Genomic DNA, 21515 nt, shown 5'->3' on the forward strand with positions numbered 1-21515 from the left:
CCTGCTGAGGGATCAGCATGAAGCAAATGAATGTTTCTCAGCTTGTTGGTTCCTTTCTTCCTCTGGTTGCTCTCCCCAGAAATCAGGTCCTGGCTTGCCCTCCCTGGGTACCACAGCGGGGCTTTATTTGGGTCAGTTCACCAGAGTACCAGAAGACACGTTAAAAGCAGCAGTAGCTGGCTGAAAGGCCTCCATGTCTTTTCTGAGGAGAATTAAGCTGGAAGAGGGACCTACAGAGGCTCTGGAGGGATCTGTGTTATGCCTGAGGCAGTTCACTTTTTCTCACCACTGACTTGGGAGTAGATTTAAATGTCACAGACAAGGCATCCCTTCATCCGGGGCTTTCCAGGAGGTCACGCAAAGCCAGTGAGGACAGCCTCACTCGTTTCAAGTCAGTGTATATGGAAAGCAGTTTTATTCCCTTTGTATTTGCAGCAACTTCTGGAGACTGTTACCGTGTCTCCCTTGGTCTTCCACAGCCTACAGACACTTTTCTCTCTCCTCACACCCCATGTTTTCTGATCATTTCCATCTCTCTCCAGACTTTGCCTCCTCAGTTGTTCAGCCTGAGCAGAGCACATCCAACCTGTGACAGTCCCCACGAGGTTTCCTGAGCTGTGCAGCATAGGGGACCCTGCTGAGCCTGCGATCCTCCCTTGCTCCCTGGTCTTTTCCTGAGGATCTCCTGCCTGCCTGACTGCTCCTTGGCTGTTATTTTTGCTGAGAGGTTTTATTCTGCATTTGTGCTAACTTTCAGCTCATGCTGCACTTTGACTCATTTTAATATTGTTTCTATCTCAAACCTACTCCTTGTCACATATTTGGAGAGTAGGCAGGAGACATCCAAGAATCTGAAGCCAAAAATAGGGAGAATGAGAGAAAATAAAATTATGACTTTCAGGCTCTTCTGACTCAAACCAGTCTAGCTGTGCAGCCGCAGCAGGTCCACAGGGCACCCAGCGGGATGCACCCTTGGGGGATGCACCCTTAGCCATGGCCGTGCAGCCCACATCAGTCTCCTCTTCCCAGTCCCAGTGCTGGGCTCGTGCTGGTCAGGACTGCACTGGCTCTGCCGTGAAATCCAAAGTTCTCCTAAATCCGAGCCCCAGATGGCTGCAATGCCCCTCAGTCTGCCTGTATACCCTAGATACACCATCCAGAAGCAGCACGGGGACCTGGGGGCAGGGAGAAGGAGTCGTGAGAGCGAGATGAGTACTTACTGATCAGAAAGTGTTGGGTTGTTCACACCCAGGATAAATCTGTTGTGTATCCGTCCCCCGGCGCCCTGCGTAGCTACAGCTGCCCGAGCCCAGCTGTCCGCCCTCTTCCCTTCGGGCTCATGGCTCGCCCCTGCCGCCGGCCCTTCTCGCGAGGCACCGGGCTACGTCTGGTCTCTGCCATGTAATGTTACCCCGAGGAACGTATGGGATCTGTGCATCTGCTGGGCCAGCCACGCGTGAGGTAAGGGAGGCTCTGCACAGGATTTAAAGCAGGTGGGGGTGGGGGGGTGGAAGCTGGGGGTCTGTGGGTGCCCAAGTGAGCTGAAATGTGCTTTTGCAAAGATGTCAGCGCTCGCCTCTCCTGCTGACCTCAGTGGTCACGGGCAGTGCTGGTACGGCTGGATCTCCGGCTGTTTCCATACAGCTCAGCTTCAGCTGTGCGGGGCAGGGCTGCTCCCAGCACACAGCTTACAGCAGAATTCTTCACAGGTAATAGGAAACACCAAATCCCACCACATTCTTTATGGTTTGTAGCTGCTTAACTTCTCTCAGGATCGTGATTGATGAAGTCATGTATTTGTTTTTAAAATCCTTACCTATTTCATTCTGGTTTTAACTACCACTCAGAGCTGAACTGGTTTTAAATATCCTTCTCCCAGGCTGAGCTCTCCTGGTCCCAGAAAGGAAATGGATTAGCCGAGAGCTGTTGTTGTGGTGTTGAATTTCTCCTCTATCACAATGCTGTAATGTTTGAGTCAAATGTTTCCAGAGAATAGCAGCTCAGTTAAATAATTCTGTTTCCAGAGGAATTAAAGAAGAAACTTTCCACTCGATCTCATGCACAGTACCCTATATTTACAGAAACTAAAGATCAGGCATAAATTGGCTTGAGAGGTGCCTTTTAACTGACCGTGATATTCTGATCTGCCAGATCCACCCCTGTGACTATTACAACACGTCACCAGGTACGGGCAGTCGGCTGAACCCTGGACCCCCAGGGCTTTGGGGTGAGCACAGCAGAGGGGCTGAGCACCAAACCCTCCCTCTGCAGCAGTGTTATCGCACTCGCTTCTCACAGGCTCCTGCCGCACATCCCTTGGGGAAACTTGTTGGTATAAAAACACTTTTCCCTGGTGAAATGGGGCACCCCGAGGACGGGCGATCCCTCCCAGCTGGGGGGACCTTGCTGTGCTCTGCACAACGTGGGCATGTTGGGAGGGCTGGACCTGGAGACCGGGCACAGGCTGAGGGGCTTCACTGAGGGGAGACAGGACACATCCAGGCCTCTTGCCTTGATCATTTCAATCACTTGAGCACCAAGTAGGGTTTGGACAAAAGCTTGGATTGCAACCAAACCAACCACCCAGCGCTGGTCCCAGCAAGGGGCAGACGGCTGTGCAGGAGCACTGGGAAGTCTCCACGGAAGGTGCTGCTGCCCAGCATGGGGCAGTTGAGAAAGGACTGTTCACATTGTCTCTAGATTCGAAGATGACCCAGAGCTGTGGCTTCTCATTTCCAAACCACCATGAGGCAAATGCTGGTGCACCTGAGGTTTACGCAGGCTCCCTGCAAGCAGCTCCTGCAGCTTGTCCATGCGCCCATCTCCCAGAGCTCCTGAGAGCTACTGGGAATACAGCAGTGGGCTGGTGCCCAAAGGGGTGACGGTGCCCCCGGGCTGGCACCTGCCCGCTCCTCCCTGGCCTTTACAGCCCTGCAGAGGGAGTGGGTCATCCCCCGCAAAACCCTGCGCCTCCGTGGCGGGGGGTGAAAGGATCATGGTGGTCCCCAGTGCGGGGTGAAGGGAGGTAGTGCCCCACCAGTGCCCAGCATCAGCCAGGCTGGGAACCGTCCATATGTCTTCTATTTTTGGTGGTGGCATGCCAGGAGCCCAGGACAGGCTGTCTCGGCTGTTAAACCCGTGTGAGTTTCCTGTTGCTGGAGAGGCACTTGCTCGATGCCCAGAGACACTCGAGTGGTTAATTATGACATATAGCTCTGCTGGATCATATCGCTGCTATTTTTAGCTCTCTCACTTCTGATGTGATGCCTGTATCTATCTCTTTTTGGCCTTTTATTTTCAGTTTCTTATTGCTGTTTCTTAAACTCATCTCAGGAACCAGGTGGGCAGCAGCTGGGGAAGTATTTTTGTCTCTGTGCAGCACAATGAGACGGCTCCAAGGGCGTGGGGGGACGGGCACCACTCTGCTTGGCCAGCAGCTGAACTCTGCCGGGGTTGCAGACAGCGTGTGGCAGCTGAGCCTCAAATCAGAGCCCCGTCCCAGGGCAGCACCCATGCCCCTCCGGCTGCCCCGGCACAGCTTTGCCACAGCCACCGCGGGCACGGGCATGGTCACTCCTGCTGGGAACCGAGACCATGGTGGGTCCATCTTGGCCATTTCCAAATGCAACTGAGGATACAGAAATGGGGTGTTGTGTCAGTTTTGGGATGTTGTTTTGCAGTTTGCACAGCTGAGGTGTGAGCTTGGCGAACTCTCGGCAAGGGAAGGGGCATCCCTGCTGCAAATGCAACACTGGTGTGGTCTCCTGGCTCGAACACCATGGGATCATGCAGAGAGGAGAGAGCAGGGAGGTGACAAGGGCACAAGTCGAAGAAGAGCTCTGAGTCCCTCCTCACTCCAGCCGGGGAGACCAGTGCTGCGTCACCCCTCTCTTGGCACCAGGGCCTCTGGCAGAGACCCAGCCAGCTGGATGGGATGGGAGGAGGAAACCTGGCCCTGGGGGCAAGAGTGGGGCTGGGAAAGGAATACCCCGTCACTCCTGGCTGCTGACGCAGGTACAGAAATAACCCGTGCCCAGTTCCCTAGAGAGAGGGCACACAGCATGGACATAGACGGGAAAACCCTCCCCTGAGTGAGCATCCCTCTGGGCTAGCAGGAGGGCGATCTGGGCAGTGTCTGGCTTCCTCCCAGCAGGGCCACTTCTCCCAGCTGTTCCTCGCCATCTCCGGGCTTCCCAGCATGGCTCCATGCCCTCCGCACTACCCCTTCCCTCTCTGCAGGCCAGGAGTTCATCTGAAGGCCGTCAGAGGGATTTAAGGCTTTGGCAGAGGAATGAAAGGTTTTTGCAGAGGGCTAAACCAGCGCTGCTGCTCTGTGCAAAGTGCTGGTCTGTAAATATGTGGCCCTGACGGGCAGGCTGGAGTGTCCTGCAACATTTTACAGAATAATAAGGCATTTCTTGTAAAACAGCAATCTAGAAATGCCATTTTCATAGGTTGTCAGTGGATGCCTGTGTTGTAGGCACAGAGCTAATTCTGATTTAGTGCCTGCAGCTCCTGTGACTGCATTGCCCAAGTACAGATGTATTACTGCCCATCCACCACCAAGTTACCCAGCAAGCATCCAGAAGTAACTACACAAATTAACAATGTGGATTCAGTGTACGAACACGTAACCACACTCATCTGACTGTAATAAATCAAGCATGCAGCCCTGAAGCAAAACAAAGGGAAGTCACAGCTTAAGCATGTATATAGGTGATCAGGATGTGTACAGGTGGTGAGCACCAGAAACTGAGTCCTCTCCAAATCCATGACAGCACTCCAACAGCCTTTGCAGGACGTGTTCCTGGAGAGGATGCTTCCCCGCATTGGAGAGCGAAGCCCGCCTGCTCTGCGGCAAGGCAGGGGCTGCCCACGGCCCCCGCTGCAGTCAGGGCTGCTCTGCCACAGGCACTGGCTTTTCCTCTGCTAATTAAGGTGTGGGAGATACATTCAAGGTGGTGCAAGACATCTGGTTGCCTCAAAATGAATTTTCCAAACTTAATTATGTTGCTCCTCCTGCAACATATGCTCAGGCGAAGATGAGGACGGGACCAATGATAGATGAAACAAGCAGATACAACAACAACAGGGGTGGGTTGGAGCGGGAGGGAAGCAGAATCTCAAATCTTGCTGGTATTTGTGGAGTCTATAACTGACAGGAACATTTTAGGGCTATGAATACAAGCTGACGTATGCATGTATGTACAAGCAGTAATCCTGCTAGGACAGGACATGCCGATCACCTTCAGGAGAGGGAATTTTAGACAAGTCTTTTCCAAATGGAATTCCTCCATGTCAGCTTCTAGGATTTGCTGTTGCCATGCATTTTTCTTTTTTATTGTCCCTGCTTTTTATGGCTTTTTGTATCAACCCTGGTGCTAAGATTTGGTTTATTTAGTGCACTTTTTATGATCTATCTCCCTGCTGCTGGCTGCTGGCTGCTGTCGCAGCCACTCCAGGCAGGGAGGAGACCAAGCCCAGGGTTTCTGTGTGAGACGTTACCAGCTGGGTGCTTCCATCAGTCTTCTTGGACAGAGACTCAAGTTTTAGTAGCAAATAGCGGATGGCTGCGATCCTGGGTTGAATATCAGAAAGGACCATGGGAGCTGCTTGATTGACAGGCAGATCACAGCAAATGGAATACCATGGTATTTCTGCTAATTTGTTGGAAAGCGCAGGCTGGTGATGTATAGCACTTACACACACACATCTCTGCCTGCGGATAGCAAGTGGCAGAGGAGGGCTCTGAGCACACAGAGTCCCTGTGTGAGAGATTTACATCAAACCAGACGGTGTGGGAGGGCCAGATGCACAGTGAAGTGATGGGGCCAAAACTTAAGCCCTTTGAAATATTCTTTTTCTCCACTAACGCTTATGTGAACGGGGTGATTAATCCTTTGGACTGCTAAGTATGATTTAATGCACATACTGTGTCTTCCCACCCATTAATTTGGGTGGCAGTGGCAAGGTCTTTCCATGTGTATTCAGTTAGTACAAGGAGGTTCACCAGACCCCCTGGGCAAGGCACTCTATGAGGATTGCTAGTAAGAATGTCCCTGTATCTCTGAATATACATACTGGGTAAGAAAACCATGTTGAAACAGGCAGGTGAGACAACCTGGAACTGTCTTGCAGAGAGCACTGACTCAATGTTGCTCTTCTAAACTGGAAACACAACTTCAACTTTTGCTCATGAGCTGAAAAAAAAAAATAAGGAGAAAAGCATTCGGTAAGGGTTACGTTCATGATGGGCCTCGTCTGAGCTGTGGTTGGAACAGCAGCAAGTTTCTCCTGGCTTGGTCCCTCCTACTCTCACCCCACAGACTTTTTCCATTGCACAAAACATTCATAAAACCTTCCAGACTTGGGCTGGTCTCCAACACTCTGAAATGGACACAAAGCCCACCTGACCCTGCACTACTGAAGCGGATGTGAAAATAAAGCAAGTTGGCTATTTTTGGTCAATGAGTAAAATCAAAATGTACATGTCCTGAAAGGAAGCTGGTTCTGCTGCATAAGCCTGTCACCTAGGATGGAGATGGTGACTGAGGGGACCCGCTGTAGCACCCATCTCCAGAGAAACAGCAACCAAACTCCCCAATAGCCAGCATAGTGGTGCATACACTGGGGCCCTCATGCTTCACTAGGCACAGGGCATTTGGATATGGATATTGCTTCTATTGCCTTTTTCATGTGTTACTCCTTTTATTTTAGGGTGTGGCTAAGACAGATGGAGTAAAATTCCTGAGTACTGGGGAAGAGAGATGAGAGCCTGGACTCACCGATCCTCTAGCCTAATGCGCCTAAATATCATCCTGGTCCTAAGAAAGACAGCAGCAAGTTTGGAAACCGAAGGTGACATTTTGGCAAGGGCAGGTAAAACCAATACCAGCAGGATGTGGCTTGCTTGTATTTTGATTTTGAAGTAGGTTATGAAGGATCTGTCCCATAAGGATCCTCAGTGCTCTAAGCTCCAGCAGCTACCAGGTATTTAGCTGGGAGGTACTTTGGGAGACGGAGGTTCAGCAGAGCATTCAGGCACATGCCCATTGGAATGGCATCTGAAAACACAGCCCAGAAACTTGCTTTCATTTGGGAAACACCGCAGCTTGGTAGGCACGTTTTACTGGAAAAGAGAATTTAAGTGCTGAAGAGTAGGATGGAGTTTTCTGCAATGTAATTATATCTGTGCGAAGGCTTGCAGTCATTTTTCTGTATCTGCCTCCTGGCATTGTGTGACTAAAAGAAAATCTGGGGTTTGGGGTTTTTTTTCTTTTATAGTTTCTTACCATTACTGTAATGAAAACAGTCCTCAAACATTAACATTAAAAGGTCAATGGCAGGAAACTATTTGTACTTCAGTAGCCTTCAGGCTTCAAAAAATACTGGGGATTTCTGACTCACAACATCTGAACGGTCAGGACGGGGTTGACGGAGAAAAGAAACCCAGTTGCCCTTTTCCTTCAGCTGCAAAGGCCAGTTCGTATTTGTGTCTGAGCAGTGAATTGAGGGATCAGGGAGAGAATTTGGTCTGTGATGGAGGTCGGCTGCTATGTCACTGGAGTAGCATCCAGCCGATGCGCCGGGTAATCTTCTCCCCTGCAAAGTGCCTTTCCCTGCCCTTTTACAGACAGCAGCCCGATGCCTGTCAGGGCTTGCCGGTGGGTCAGCTGTGATTCCTTGGATCAAATAGCATGATACGTGCCGTCCGTATTTCTCTTGCCTCTCTGCAGTGTCTCGAGCAGCTGTGCTGTATGTCACCTAAACCAGTGACCGAAGCCCTCTGGGCTGGATTATGGCCCAGGAAACACTTGCAGCTTTCAGAAAATCCTGGGACGGGTGCTAGTTGCCTCCCCGGGATGGCAGCTACCCGGCAAACCCAGGATGCAAATCCTGGGGTGCAGCTCAGTGCTTGAGATATCACCACTCAGGTGCAGTTTTCTTTACCACACCAGGTCTTAGTTCATATATTTATTTTACTGTTAGAAACAACAATGCATTTTTACCCAAACACTTCTGTTCTGCTTCTTCAGAACTGATTTTGCAGCTCAGGCCATGGGCTTTTGTGAAGATAAGCTGGAAGCAGACCAGTCCCTGGCCACTGACACCAGGAGGGGTTCAGATCTGGGCTTACTCGGCTTTGCTTGCCTCTTTATCATCAGCCAAACCAAAACCTTGGATCCAGCTCCCCATGAATGGTGGTAAACTTTAGATCCGAGCTTCTGTAATAAGCAGTTGTTTGCCCTGGCTGGCGGCTTAAGACTCTGTAGAAAAAGATATTTCTAGGTATTATTTCTAAATGGAGAATGACAGTTGAAAGAAGAACCTTGTCCAGCCAATTCATGTGTCCAACTCTTTGGCTTTCCAGGGGAAATGAGTAACTAGAATGAGACAATGAACGAGATAAATAACATTTAACCAGTATGGTAATGAACCTTGAGCAGTCTGCCTCTGTGGATAACCTGCAAATTATCTCCATTGCTATTCTGTGAGTTTTTAAAAGAGGCTGCGAGTTATTTGCCAAATCCCCTGAAACACAATTGAAATTGAGCAACAAATTCCCAGTGGTCTCATTTGAAAAATCCCAGCCCTATCCCTATAGGGAGGTAGAGCTCCAGGTTAAATACACCATAAAAAGGCTTGGATTTCTTTGTGTGGGATGGCAGCGTAGAGAGGGAGGATAGTTATGTTGTGCGTCATTAACAGGCCATCGAGCCCATGAAGCCATGAGGTTTTGTTACCAGTTCCTGGATAGCTGGCAGGTTAATTTGGCCACGAAAGCAGAGGTGGATTTTGAAAAGAGCTCCTGCTGTCTGACTGCTGCTATGAGTACAGGCTGAGATGGGTGGAAAAAAGAAGGTAATGTAAGACCTGGCAAAGGATCCTTGTGGTCCTTGGGAGGCAAACTGGGGATGTGCACACTGCAGGGACCCAAGTGTGTGCCCAAAACCCCAAATGAGCTTCAAACCCGCCATTTCAGCCAGCAGCCCTGGTGTGGGTGGGTGAGTTAGCCACCCCCTCGTGCTCAGTCAGGTTTTGCAGCCTGTGCTGAGCTCTGCCTTGCTGCGACCTCACCAGCCTCACCGTCAGAGCCCTCTGGGCAACGGGGTGCTGCCTGCATTGCAAAAGGCTCAGACTTGTTCCTGGGGTTGAAACAGAAACCACACTGAAGAGCTAACAGCTCTTCCAAAACTACTTTTGAGTTAACTGTTGGGGGATTTGGCTTAAGTAAAGCTTATGTAGAAATTATCCACATCTTGGTCTCTGTGCAACCTTCTGGTTGCTTGAAATTTTAGGAGAGGAAAGGAGGGAGAGATCTGCAGCCACCCTGCTATCTTACTGCCTTAATTTGGGTATAAAATATCAGGGAAGTCAGTCTTCTGGCTGTACATCTTCTCAAAGTGCAGCCAACGGTGCAGCAAAGGAATAGAGCAGGGATTGCTCTTCTCTGGGCAGCGAGCATCTCTGCACATCGGCTTTTATGTCTGTCCAGCCTCCAGGAAGCAAAAAGCAGAAGATGCTTGATCCCTCCCCTCCAGCTGGTGTGTGCACACCCAGATGTGCACATGCAACCGAAACAGAAACCGGGCTATGGCAAAGGATATGCAGAAGGCGCATGACACTGCATACATGTTTGGTTTTGAGGACATCTCTTCATCCTTTCATCATTAAAAAGCAAACAGCATTTTACGTCTCACAAGCTCGCGCTTGGCATTTCTCTAGCAACCCTTCTGAGTGTTAATTAGATGATCTTTACGATTTCTTGATGAAGTAGGTAAGTGACACAATCCCCATTTTTTAGGCAGATGACAAATTCCATCAAAGCAAACCACCACTCGCTCGCATACGTGTGCCCCCTGCCGAGAGCACGTGAGGCTGAGTCTGGCCGTCCAGCGGCCGCGGCGCTGGTGCAGGAGGAGGCGCGGTGGCTCGTCTGAGAAAGCGGCGCACACCTCACTCACACATCTGCTCCTCTCATTTACACCTCGCTACGTGAGGCCGGGGGGATCAGCAGGGATGCATTTTAATAATTTCTTACAGGCGTTTTCAGAGGTGAGCTGGAAGGGAGGGGCTGATTGATGGCCTCCCTCTAACTGACATCCCAATCCCACCCCAGCCCGATGCCCTTGGCGGGTGCGATGCTGAGAAGGACCAGCTGCTGGGCACAGCCACCACTGGTGCCTTTGACTGGCCTAACGTGGGCTGAAAGGAAGAGGGATGAGACGGTGGAGTTGTTGCCGTGGAGTCAAGGAGACATTTCCACGACTTGTAACTGTGCCTGCAAGCTTGTAAAGGGTAGACTGAAACATGTTTGCAAACATTTGGTATTTGTCAGCACACTGAGATTGCTTACCCATTCAGAAGGAAAAAAAAAAGGGCCACAAGAGTAATAGAAGATGTAGCCAAAACCTTAGTAGGTCTACAAATAGAATTCCCTAGCTTTAAGCTCTGTCAGTGGGGCCACTTTCCTTGTATGAGGAATAACACAATTTTCACCTGTTACATCATGTTCAGATATTGTTTGCCAGGGTTTTGTGAAGATTCATTATGTTTATGCCATACAGTAGAGTTTTACCAGCTAGCTCTGGATTTCCAGGAAGAGAGGTTATTTCCTAAGGCATCATCTAGGGCTCAGTACAGTTCAGTAAATAAGATGATGACTCCCATGGCTCTGCTCCTCGGGGCACTTCTTAAAGTGCAGTCTTGGAGCACACTGTTCTTAAATCAAAGCATAAAAATAACCAAAACAGTATCAAGTGAATTGTAGGAGCTGGCAGAATGAAGGTAATAAACAAAGTTAAAACAGCCTGATAACAATGTCCTGTTACCGGAGAAGAATAAGCAATACTCTGTAATGGTGAAATATAAAAACTTTCTTGTGACAAGGCATTGATTTTCCCAAAAAGGAAAGAGAGAACAAACTGCAGCCGTAATGCAGCATGTGTGAGCACTGAGAGGGTATAACGATGACAACATTGAATAAGTATTTCATCTCCAAAAGCTTGGGCTGTGTGACCTTTAGCAGCGTTCAGGATTGTGTGACTGTTTAGGATGTCATTAAACAAGACGGGCTTCCTCCAAGTGAACAGTGTGTAGAAGTAATTGGAGTGGTTTTGAAGAGTGAGATTCCAGACTAGCTAGTTAACGAACTTGGAAAACTACATGTCAGTAAGGAACCCAACACAAAGAATTTGTTTCAGGTAATAGCTCTTTACTCCGTGTTCAAGTTAGTAAGCTGGTTTCCATGACATGCCTAGTACAGGGGATGGTCCTGTGCCAGTCCCAGTGTCCCGGTGCTTGGTGTGCTACAGAACCAAGGGCAGGATATGAATGTCTTTAAGGCAAATTTAGATCAATTGGAATAGTCCTTAGGATCCTGGCAGTTTAGTTCACGGTGAGTAGATGGCTACGTGATCGCTGACAGCTTTGCAGATCTGTTCAGGAGGGAGGTGGGGAGGGAGGGACTGCAGGGAACCGACGGTGCTCAACCCAAGGTTTAGTATGCTAAAGCTGAGGGTGGTGCTATGAGCATGTCTCTCATGGCCAGGTAAGTCATGAGTGACATTTGAAAGCCACTCCATAGAGCAGAATAATGAGAGTGAAGAATTGTAAGGTAGCTTGACGACTGACATTAATTACCCAGTAATTTTCTAGCTGTGATCCATGAAATACTTGTTGCTGATCCCCAGACAGATGGCTAGTCACATAGGACGGGCTTCTCCTCTTTATTTCCATCTGCTATATTTCATTAAGACAGCTAAAAATAAAAATATCCCTAATGTTATTTTTCCATGTAAGTTACTGCTACAGTGATTTGATGAGACTGTGAATAGAAGAGTTTCCAAGCGACAAGATTTTCTTAATTAATTTGTGATCCTTGGCATGAAAAGTGACTGTGAACCCCTACACTAGACTCATCATGAGCGCTACACTTACTTCTAAGTGCTATTTATCTAGAAGAGTCAGTTCAAAACAATTTTTTCTGGTATAAGAGGAGGAAAGAGGCTGCTGTCTCTTCTGAGCAGAAGTAGTTACCATTTTTAGGTTCTAACCAGTTGTAGATGGCGCCTACGAAGTGGAGATGTAATCACGGAGATCCTTCAGGCATGAAATGTTCTTTCCCTCTATGTAGTAGGAATATCTCCAGAAACAGCTTTTCTGCACAGCTCCAAGCCTCTCTTTGGCCAGCACTGTGTCCAAAAGCCCCCTTAGGGGGAGTGGGTAATATTTGGGAGGTTGTTTGGTTCTGTCTTTCACAGATTTTTTGGCTCTATCTTTGTGTGTGGTGGAGCTGGGTTCTTGCACACACAGCTCTACCAATTTCAGCATTTAGTTCCTGATGTATTAAAATGTTCTCCAGGGAACATAAGGTCCCCTCTATCCAGACTGCAAGTTACTTGTTTCTCAAAAGGGACAAAAGCCTCAAACATGTAAGTGTTGATTATCTTTTCTAGTCCTTCCACACCTTTCCCACAAATTCTTTCAGAGGGATGGAAACTCCCCCTTATTTCATGAAGAAGTTTTAGCATGTTTTAGAACAAGGAACTGAGAGGTGGCCCAAATGCCCCAAAGTAAGTGCGGGAACAGGGAGCAGGCAGCCCAGCAGAAGCAGTCTGGTGTGATGAGGAGCTCCAGGGACTTAGCTAACACTTGGTCTCCAGAACTTAAGAAGAAATCTGGGACTGATATCTTAGACCTGGGCTATTTTTATTCTCGACTACCCAAGCCATTGCCATAGACCTCCTGAATGGCGACCACAGATTTTCAGAGATGAACTCTATTACTTTACCCTACATTTAAAAGTCTAAAGCAAGCATGCTATTTTAGACAACACAACTCAAAGCGCCACTAGTACTGTCTTAGTGACACTGCCTACAACACAGGCAAGAACCTTTGTTCTCACCCCTCCTTTATTAGTTGCTTCTGCTTAGAAAAGCAAGCAATTTCCTCACCCTCCTGGCAACATTCCCACGAGGAAATTCCTCCTCCCAAGCCATAGTCACAGAGCCAGTCATACAATCCTTCCTTCTCTCAGATCACGTTGTTTTCCCATTTGCTCAGGCTCTTACTGCTCACCCCAGCCCATCACCCCAGGAGAACCTTTGACTCGGTTCTTCTGCCCGTTCTTCCTCCTCCAAGATCAGTTATTTGAGTTCCACCCTAAGATCACACTGACTTAGGCCCCAGTTTAGCAAAGAATTTTATCACATGCCTAAGTGTAATTGACTTAGACCTTCAGTCTGTTTTTAACTTATCAGAAGTGTGGGTGGGTAAAGCCGTTGTCCTCTTACGCACTCTTGGCTCCCATGGAGGTTGGCTGTTGATGAGCAAAGAGTGTATGTGCATAAAATTGAGCAGAAACTCAGATAAGGACTGCTGAACTGGACTCCATCCAGCACGGTGGCATGTCTTTTAAGACCTAATTATCTTCACACAACACTGCAGAGGTGTCGGCTCTGTGGCTGTGACACACTGCAGGTTATGGGGTACTTCTACCCCAACTCACCATTGCTGCATAGTAATTAAACTTTGGGTAGTCTGTGCCCTGCTCAAACTTTGCCTCGGATATTAGGAATCCTGAATAAGGACTTCAGGATTAATTCTTAAACTTAGAAGCAGAGAATGTGGCTAAGGTTGGCAAAAAGCAATGATTGCCTTGAGCCCAGAAAAAAAAATCCAGTAATACTAGAGTCAGTATTTTATTCTGCTTAAACCACAGTGAAGTTGGACACAGTAGTACCTCATTTTCCTGTAGGGCCTCATCAGATCAGTACAAGACTTAATGACAATAGCTAAAGAAACAGAAAGACACTATGGATTTTGCTTAGCCACTTATAACTTGTACCTTCAAAGTCTGGCTTATTTAATTCAGATCATATAAATTCCAGTGGTGAAGGGTGGAGAAAATTGAATGTTGAATGAAGACTTTTGTTTTCCTGAACAGAGCTGAAATGAAGAAGAAGCTGGGTTGTGATGATCAGATTTCTCCTATAGGTCAGAAGTTCAATGTATCATCGGATTTCATGTCATGGGGCTGTTCTGTTCCTAATTGCAACCAGCCAGGACTCTGCACATCAGCGAGCTTTTACTCTGAGCTCCTTCCATAAGATATATATTGTAGTTAAAGCAGTAACTAAATAATTTTAAATGTATTTTTAAGGGTGAATCATTACCTTTCAATTCTACAACACAGCAGAAAATTAAATTAGACGCTGGCTTATGTTCGTATAAAATACAAAACCTGATACTTAACTGCATCGTCCCTACTGCAAGTTTATTTTGCACAAATTTAATACAAGCATTAAACTATGAACCTCTGGTAGCTACGATCTCAGATTCAAAGGTATCTGGAACCTCACGGGGATGGAGGACCCAAACCCCTGGGAAATATGATCCTCAGGCCCAGGCCCTGATGCCAAACATCAGCTGTGGAGGATGGATGAAAGACGGTTGAGCTGAGCTGAGTCTGTGCAGTAGGTGAGAAGGGGATCTGTGCGAGTGGCACTTTGCAGCACAGGTCCTGAGTTATCCCACTACATAACTAAATGTATTATTTATACATCTCAGGAAGAGAAGCTATAGCCACATCTCAAGCTGAAATTAAAAAAAAAAAAAACAACAAACAAAAACCAGCTTAGCACTTAGCTGATGACTGACTTTTTGAATAATTTAAATTCATCAGAGACATCCATGGTGGACTAGCATGATCTCCTATGAACATCCATTCCTCTGCAGAATTAAACGAGACAGCGTGAGCGTGTGAGCTGTTTGACCAGCCAAACCACAATATTAAATTATGACAGAGGAACATGACCTGTTACGCAGGGATGATGTGGGGCAATGACTGAGAATCAAATTGGGGTATCTCACATTAATCCAACAGCTAATGAAGCTTAACCTACCGATCCTAAAACAACTTTACATTGTGTATGTCTTCTGCAGAGTGCCTTTCAGCATGTCTCTGCTTTAAGAAACCTCTGTCTCATGTGATGATTAAATCTCAGAGAGGTTTTATCCTTCCTGCATTCAGGACAGACCATCTTGTGACCTGCAGCATGTTCTCTCCTTAATAAATCATCTTCTAAACATTTTCATACTGAAAATAGGGCTTTCACAGGTTTCAGTGTACTCTGGTTTCCCGTGTTAGGAAGAATGAGGCTTTTGCTGGTGCTGTAGGACAGCTTTGAGATGTAGGCATTGCCTCGGGTTGGAGAATAGTGCCAGCCAAGAGGAGCAGGAATGCACAGGAGACACGTCTGTGTTCCTCGGATGCTACGAATTTCTCTTAAAGCCAAGAAACCTGAAACTGCAGTGGCAAGTCAGACTTCCTCTCGAGATGGAGTCGAGGCAGGCTAATTTTAGTCACCATGCACTATGCAAATCATCATTCTGTAGCTGAGTTTATTTTTTAAAGTGCTGACTGCCAAACTCGCTGCAGGGCATAGACTCTTCATATGGGTCTTAAAGAGGTTTGAAACCAGCTCTGGTTAGTGGTGCTACATTTCAGATGAAGGGGGAGTGTGCACAAAGGGGCCCCGCACACTTTCAATGGGGAAGGTCTAGATGACTGGTTTAGATCATATACTGATTTTCTAGCTGGCCAGAATTAGCTGTTAGTGGTTTTTTGGAATATGTTTTTGGTTCTGCATGTAATTTTTCCTTTTCCTTGAAAACTCCCCTGATAAGCTGCACACTGTGGGCTCACAGGAGATGATGGGAGTGCTGGTATCTGGATCACACCCAATATCTGTAGATAAAGGAAGCAGATCACTATTGGGTTTTAGATTTATTCTCTAAATATTTGGCACATTTGCAGAGTTCACTTTTAACTGGGATCGATCTGACTTCCTAGTAAAGAAGTAATTCTTTAAAAAATTATTATTAGACTGTGATTCATGGCACTCATTTAAAAGACAGAGGCAGATATGGGGAACACAGAGCAGCAGAAGCAAGGCAGAGTACGCTTCCAGGAAGCCCAGGCTTTAGCACGGACAGTAAATTGTTACATTTCCCTTCAGTATTAAAAAGATTTAGCATGCGGACTTTCATCTGATAACTTTCATAATGTCTCTATCACGAGTCATACTGTGACTGAATTGTTCTTTGTATTTAAAAGAAACATTTCTCCATTATTTCTTATCGACCTACCATAGATACCTTCAGAAACTTTCCTTTCTTAATTTTAAGAATAACCACTTCCAAGTTTGATGTCTTACCCATAACCTTCAAGGCATTTATCAACCCAAGCAGGTCTGCCTGGAGCTGAGTTTGGAAAGGCACTTTGTATCCTGAGCTCAAAAATGAGGCAGGAGAGTAAAAGCAGGAGCTAGTTTTCAACTGTGAAATTATTTGAAAAGCTGCTCCTATGTTCTGTGGCTGATTTTGAATCTTTAACATAAGTGCTTCGGATCTGGGGCTCGAACCCTAGTGAGTGGTCAGAATTTCTCCCTGAAATCTGCTGCAGGCTTTAGGGGGGACTTGGAGAAAAAATTGTGCATAGCAAACTCCAATTTAGATATAGAGGTTGTGAAACGTCCGATTGCATTTAGGGCATGGACAGGGACTGCCACTGTATTCCTCCAAACGCAGGGAGCTGCTGCATTGTGCATTTATTTCCATTTATGAGCAATCTGCCTATTTTGTAAGAGGCCAGCAATGCTCAAAGACACCACCAAGATGAAAATAAATAACTGTAGGACCGCATATATGATGTGTGGCAGCTCCCCAGCCATTGGAAGGGTGGGACTGAGGAAAAATACCTTTTCCATCGTAAAAGCCTGGCACGATCCAAGTGGAATCCAGGTCCCCTCCTTTGGGGAAAGGCGAGGGAGCCGGGTGGCCGCTGGATGTCACTGGCTGTGCGCGGAGTCCGGCGTAGCCGACGGCAGGGCTGGGGGGTGCTGGCAGGAGGGGGCTTGGGGGTGGGGGCTGAAGGCCACGCAGATGGAAATGATTCACCTGCTTAATTACCAGGATCTTCCTACAAACGTATCTCCCGTGGAAGTGGAGCCATGTCCTAACGCTAAGACCAGGGAGCAATAAAGAGCCTCTGTGGAGATGAATGGTGTGTTTGTGCTGCTGGGTGTTTCACCCGGACGAGCAGACACGCTTGCCTTTCAGTGTGGCTACGCTCTATTTTTGTACGTTTTCTGTCGTTTCATTGCCCCTCAGCTTCATATTAAATCTGACCTTTCTACTGCACTTGACTGGGGAAAGGTAATCACCTACTTTGATTTCTTCGGGGTTATACATCATTGCATATGGCAGGTAGATAAGTGTATCTGGAAAATATGGTTGCATGTGAGACTAGGCAGGAAAAAAAAGCTGCGAGCAGGTCAGGATCCACTTGAAGACCTGTCAGACCTGCCTGAGCACAAATATATTTTTCAAGCTGGATATTTAACTCCCACTGGCTCCTGTGAAAACTCAATGATCGCAGAAAATCTTCTTTTGCTTTGAACAGTGGAGAGAAACTTGAGTTCCCCCTTGCACGCTGCTGCAGTAAGGTCCTGAGCAAGCACGGGGAGCCTTTGTGATTTATGGTGTTACAAAGAGTTGGGAAGTTTCAAAGGAAGAAAAGGAGTATTTCACATTTCATACAGTGGCTAGAGATGGACCTAATATGCTGTTGTGCAACTCTTGGTCTGGAACTGAGACTGCGTAGTGCACAAAATAAACATCACTCAAAAGGAGTTTAATACCTAAGTGCAGCCATAAGCATCAGGGCTTCCCCGGGGATAACAACAGCCTCACACAAACAGCTCTGTTAGAGCACCCTTACAGAAACTTCAGGGGCCTCTTCTAATTAATGCAACTATAAATTACATGCATCTAGTGTGGATTTGATCTGCTGGCTACTGATGATATTAATTGCTGCAACACGGTGACAATTCTGAAATAATGGTAAAGCTAATACAGCAGGAAAGGTGTGGGAACACTGTGTGGGTGCTGTTTGGTCAAGCAATAAACAGCTTTCTTACAGCAGTGTCTATTTTATGTCCAGGAGCAGAGTATAAGAGCCTGCACTGTGCCCAATGTTGCTACAATTGTTTATACTGATTGTTCTTTACAGTATCTTGACATGGTGCCATCCAGAGGTACCTGGATATTCAGGATATAACCTCTAACAAGAAGAGACAAGGGTCAGCTGCAGCAAATGCAAGGGCAGGGCTCCCACCCGCTTGGGGTTTGAAACCCCTTAATTAAGGTGAAGAAAATGCTTTGGTGTCACAGCTTGTTCTACTCATTTTACTCCTGTAGAAACTCTACTTGAAGTGATTAAAGAATAAGCTAACTTGGTACAGAAGCATCATCCAACGAAAACAAGGGCAGTTTAGCTAAAATTGGTTTGAAAATGCTCATTAATTAAGCTAATGTACATTTGCATAGATGTGGGCTTGCTAACACTCTTTTCCCCCTCTTCTTACCTAAATGGGACTAATTATTTCTCTAATTATGATGTAATTGTGTGGCCTTGGGATCACTGATTACCACTGCCTTGTCTCCCTGTTTTGTTTGAATCCAAGCAGAAACGAGGGATGCTCTTCTGGGATGTGCTGCTACTCCTTTCAGCTTCAGCCTTAACCTTAAAAAAAAAAAGAAGGAGGAAGAGAAAAAAGTAAGTAAGCTGAGCTATTTATAGTTGAGCTAATTATTTTGATGTGATATGACAGCAGTGGAGTCTGTTTTCTCTTCACTCAATTAATGGCAATGGAAAAAGCATTCGATACTCTTTTAACAGTATTCATTGGCTACAATACAAACCTTTGCTTAATGTTTTAAGGTGCAGGATTTTGCAGTATAGCAAACGGGGGACACAGTGCTGTGTTGTGTTTCTGGTTGATGTAGGAGAAGCTGTGATGTGAGGAGCTGAAAGGGGGTGGTTGTTGTTAAAGAAAAAAATCCACTATTAGGTAGGAAGGTAGCATGCAGCATGTCTGTACAAACCACCACGTAAAATTGTACAGGTCAAGGCTCAGGTATTTTCTAGGATGCTTGGTGGATACCAAGGAGTTTGAAGTGGCTAAAGCTTTACTACTCATAAGTAGGGAAACTGAGGCAGAAGCAAACTAAAGTGGCAAAGGTTGCAAAGCAAGTAAATGGCCAGAGAGTGACAATCTTGGTCTGTGAGCTCTGATCTGAGAAGGTGGATTTACACTTTTCACTGTCTCTTTTCTGCCTTTGTGCTGTTTCTATGCACAGATTCTGGGAGTGAGACCTTCTGGGCAGCAAATAAATGGGGAAGGTGGAGCGGATGAGGAGGGATGTCTTGGCTGAATTTTTTTGCCCGTTAATAAAGATTCTGCAATAAAAACTACCCACTGAGCACAGCGATGTGTTTTCTAGGTCTCAGGGGAAGTTGCAAATAGCAGCTATTTGCTTTGGTTGCTCTGTTTTGGTGCTGGACAAGAAGCTAGATTTTTATTCTTTAAAATTTTGGGATTAAAAAAAAAAAAAATTGAGTGGATCCTTATCTCTAACCAAGACAAAATTTGAAATCCTAAACTTCTGTGAATTATTTCTGGTGAAAAAGCACTTTAGTGTTGAAGCTCAGGTCTTGTTCCCCCCTCCCAGGCTTATAAAATAGCTTCTCTTCCTTGCTCCTCACGACCCTCGGGGTGTTCTGCAGCTTGTCCCTCTCCATAACCACAAAATTCCTGCCAGAGGATTTGCTGTGTATTACGGGGCTTTCCTCACTTTGCAAGAAAGGAAGAAAAAACCCAAAGCTTTTTCCTCCTTTTAAGGCTTTGATCAGGTCCCTGAAATCTGTGTACTTCTCAGGTTGCTTTTGGTGACCTTTCAGGCTTTCAGAAAGCAGGTGCTGTTTGTGAAGCCTTTACGTGACTGTCACTTTGTTTTCCTTTTATTTATCTTTTTTAAACATGTGGGTCAGGCAGCTGTAGGTACAGTGCAATATTCATGAGAGGCTCTGATTTATGCAGGCACAAGGCTGTGCAGCAGGATTACAGGGTACTGAATGTTATATGCAGTTTTAATTTCTTTTTATGACCAAAGGATACAGCCGGAGTTTCTCAAATATGGAATTTATGAGAGCCTCATTCATGCAAGTTTTAAAGGGCCCCTGTACCTCTGCCTTGCAAAGCCACTGTGCTGAACGATGGGGTGAGCAGCCGGCTCAGACTTTGCCAGATAACAAAAGTATATATAAAACATTGCTAGGGTAATTAGTTTGACACCCAAATGGCCTCTGCGTGTAGAGTCTATGCGCTCCTGCAGTATTTATGCAGCCTCAGCCCTTCTCTCAGTTACAGAGGTACAGAGAAACAAACTCCGTGAAATGTTTAGAGTCAAAAACCTTCTGAGCAGGGATTTTCTGTGCAGTACAGTGCTGGGGGTTAACTCTGGGGCTTCTATAAACTATTACAGTGCAAACTAACAGAGGATATCTGTGGCAAGTCCGGACATCGTTTGGCCTTCCTGACTTAGAGTCCTGTGCTCCACACCAACACAGCTCGCTCCTGTTTTGACTTAATTTTGCACTTTGTATCTGACCTGCAAGTCCTTTCTCCCAAGAAGGAGCCTCTTTGTTCACAGGAGAAACAGGGTTTGTGTGCCCAGCAGCTCACCAGGCACTGCCATCCACCTGAAATTTGCACTGTAGATTATGAAACAGCCTGGCATCAAATTCAAGGTATTAAATGCAATAATATGTCCCTGCAACATAACACGCATGTCTGATGCAGTGAATTATTCATCCCTCTCCTGCTTTGAGCATTACATGTTGAATTACATGTACTTGCATCTCACATGGCTATTTTGGGAAGAGAGATGATTCTTTGGAAAGTCACTAAAGTTTCTGTAGTGGAGCTGGAACCATGAGTATATTCAGAAATCTGATAACAGGTTCCTGTGGGAGATGGCCCCTGACTATTGGTTTAAAACACTGAGTCCGGCAGTCTGTGGCCGTCTCCAGTCTCCATGAGCACCGTGGGAACTCATTTCCAAGCCTGACATCTCAGAACAAGACTCATGCCATGCTTGGTGCTCCAGGATGGTTAATGCATGGTCCTGCCAGTGAGCCCCAAGGCCTCATCTCATGGATGCTGTGGCTGCAAACACCTCTGAGTCCAACCTGGACAAGTGGAAAAAGCCTCACCCGTCTCCTGCAACCAGTGTCTTCAGCTTCTATTTCTGCAGAAGGGGAGCTTTCCTTTCCATCTTCCCTCCCTGCCATGCCATCCAGGAAAACAAAAAGGCACTGCTAACATCTGCTCTTTTCTCCTCCTACATGCAGGCTCTTTCTCGGCTCTCTATTAAACCCCTTCCCACACAGAGGCGTAGGCAGGCGTATGCGCATACATCTCAGCGTACAATTTTTCCCATCCCTTGGGAGCAACATTTGCAACGGTGACTGGTGAGGTTTTATTTTTGTTCTTTGCTAAGACTTTGGTTAACAGGCTTCTCAGTCTCCAACTGCACCTACTCCTCTAGCGATCAGCCCATACACCGTGTAATGGCAGGGCTGACATGGAAGCTTATGGAGACACTGC

At 46.7% G+C, this 21515-nt stretch overlaps 1 long non-coding RNA gene across 1 annotated transcript; it reads left to right on the top strand.

Annotated features, from left to right (window-relative positions):
* The first annotated feature begins 1440 nt into the window (after positions 1-1440).
* Positions 1441-20772, top strand: LOC141932872 (uncharacterized). The gene is made up of 4 exons (XR_012625949.1): positions 1441-1461; positions 6718-6879; positions 18534-18622; positions 20392-20772. It is a non-coding gene; the product is annotated as an uncharacterized LOC141932872 (long non-coding RNA).
* Positions 20773-21515: the final 743 nt, after the last annotated feature.

This window comes from Strix aluco, chromosome 21, assembly GCF_031877795.1.
Source record: "Strix aluco isolate bStrAlu1 chromosome 21, bStrAlu1.hap1, whole genome shotgun sequence".
NCBI lineage: Eukaryota > Metazoa > Chordata > Aves > Strigiformes > Strigidae > Strix > Strix aluco.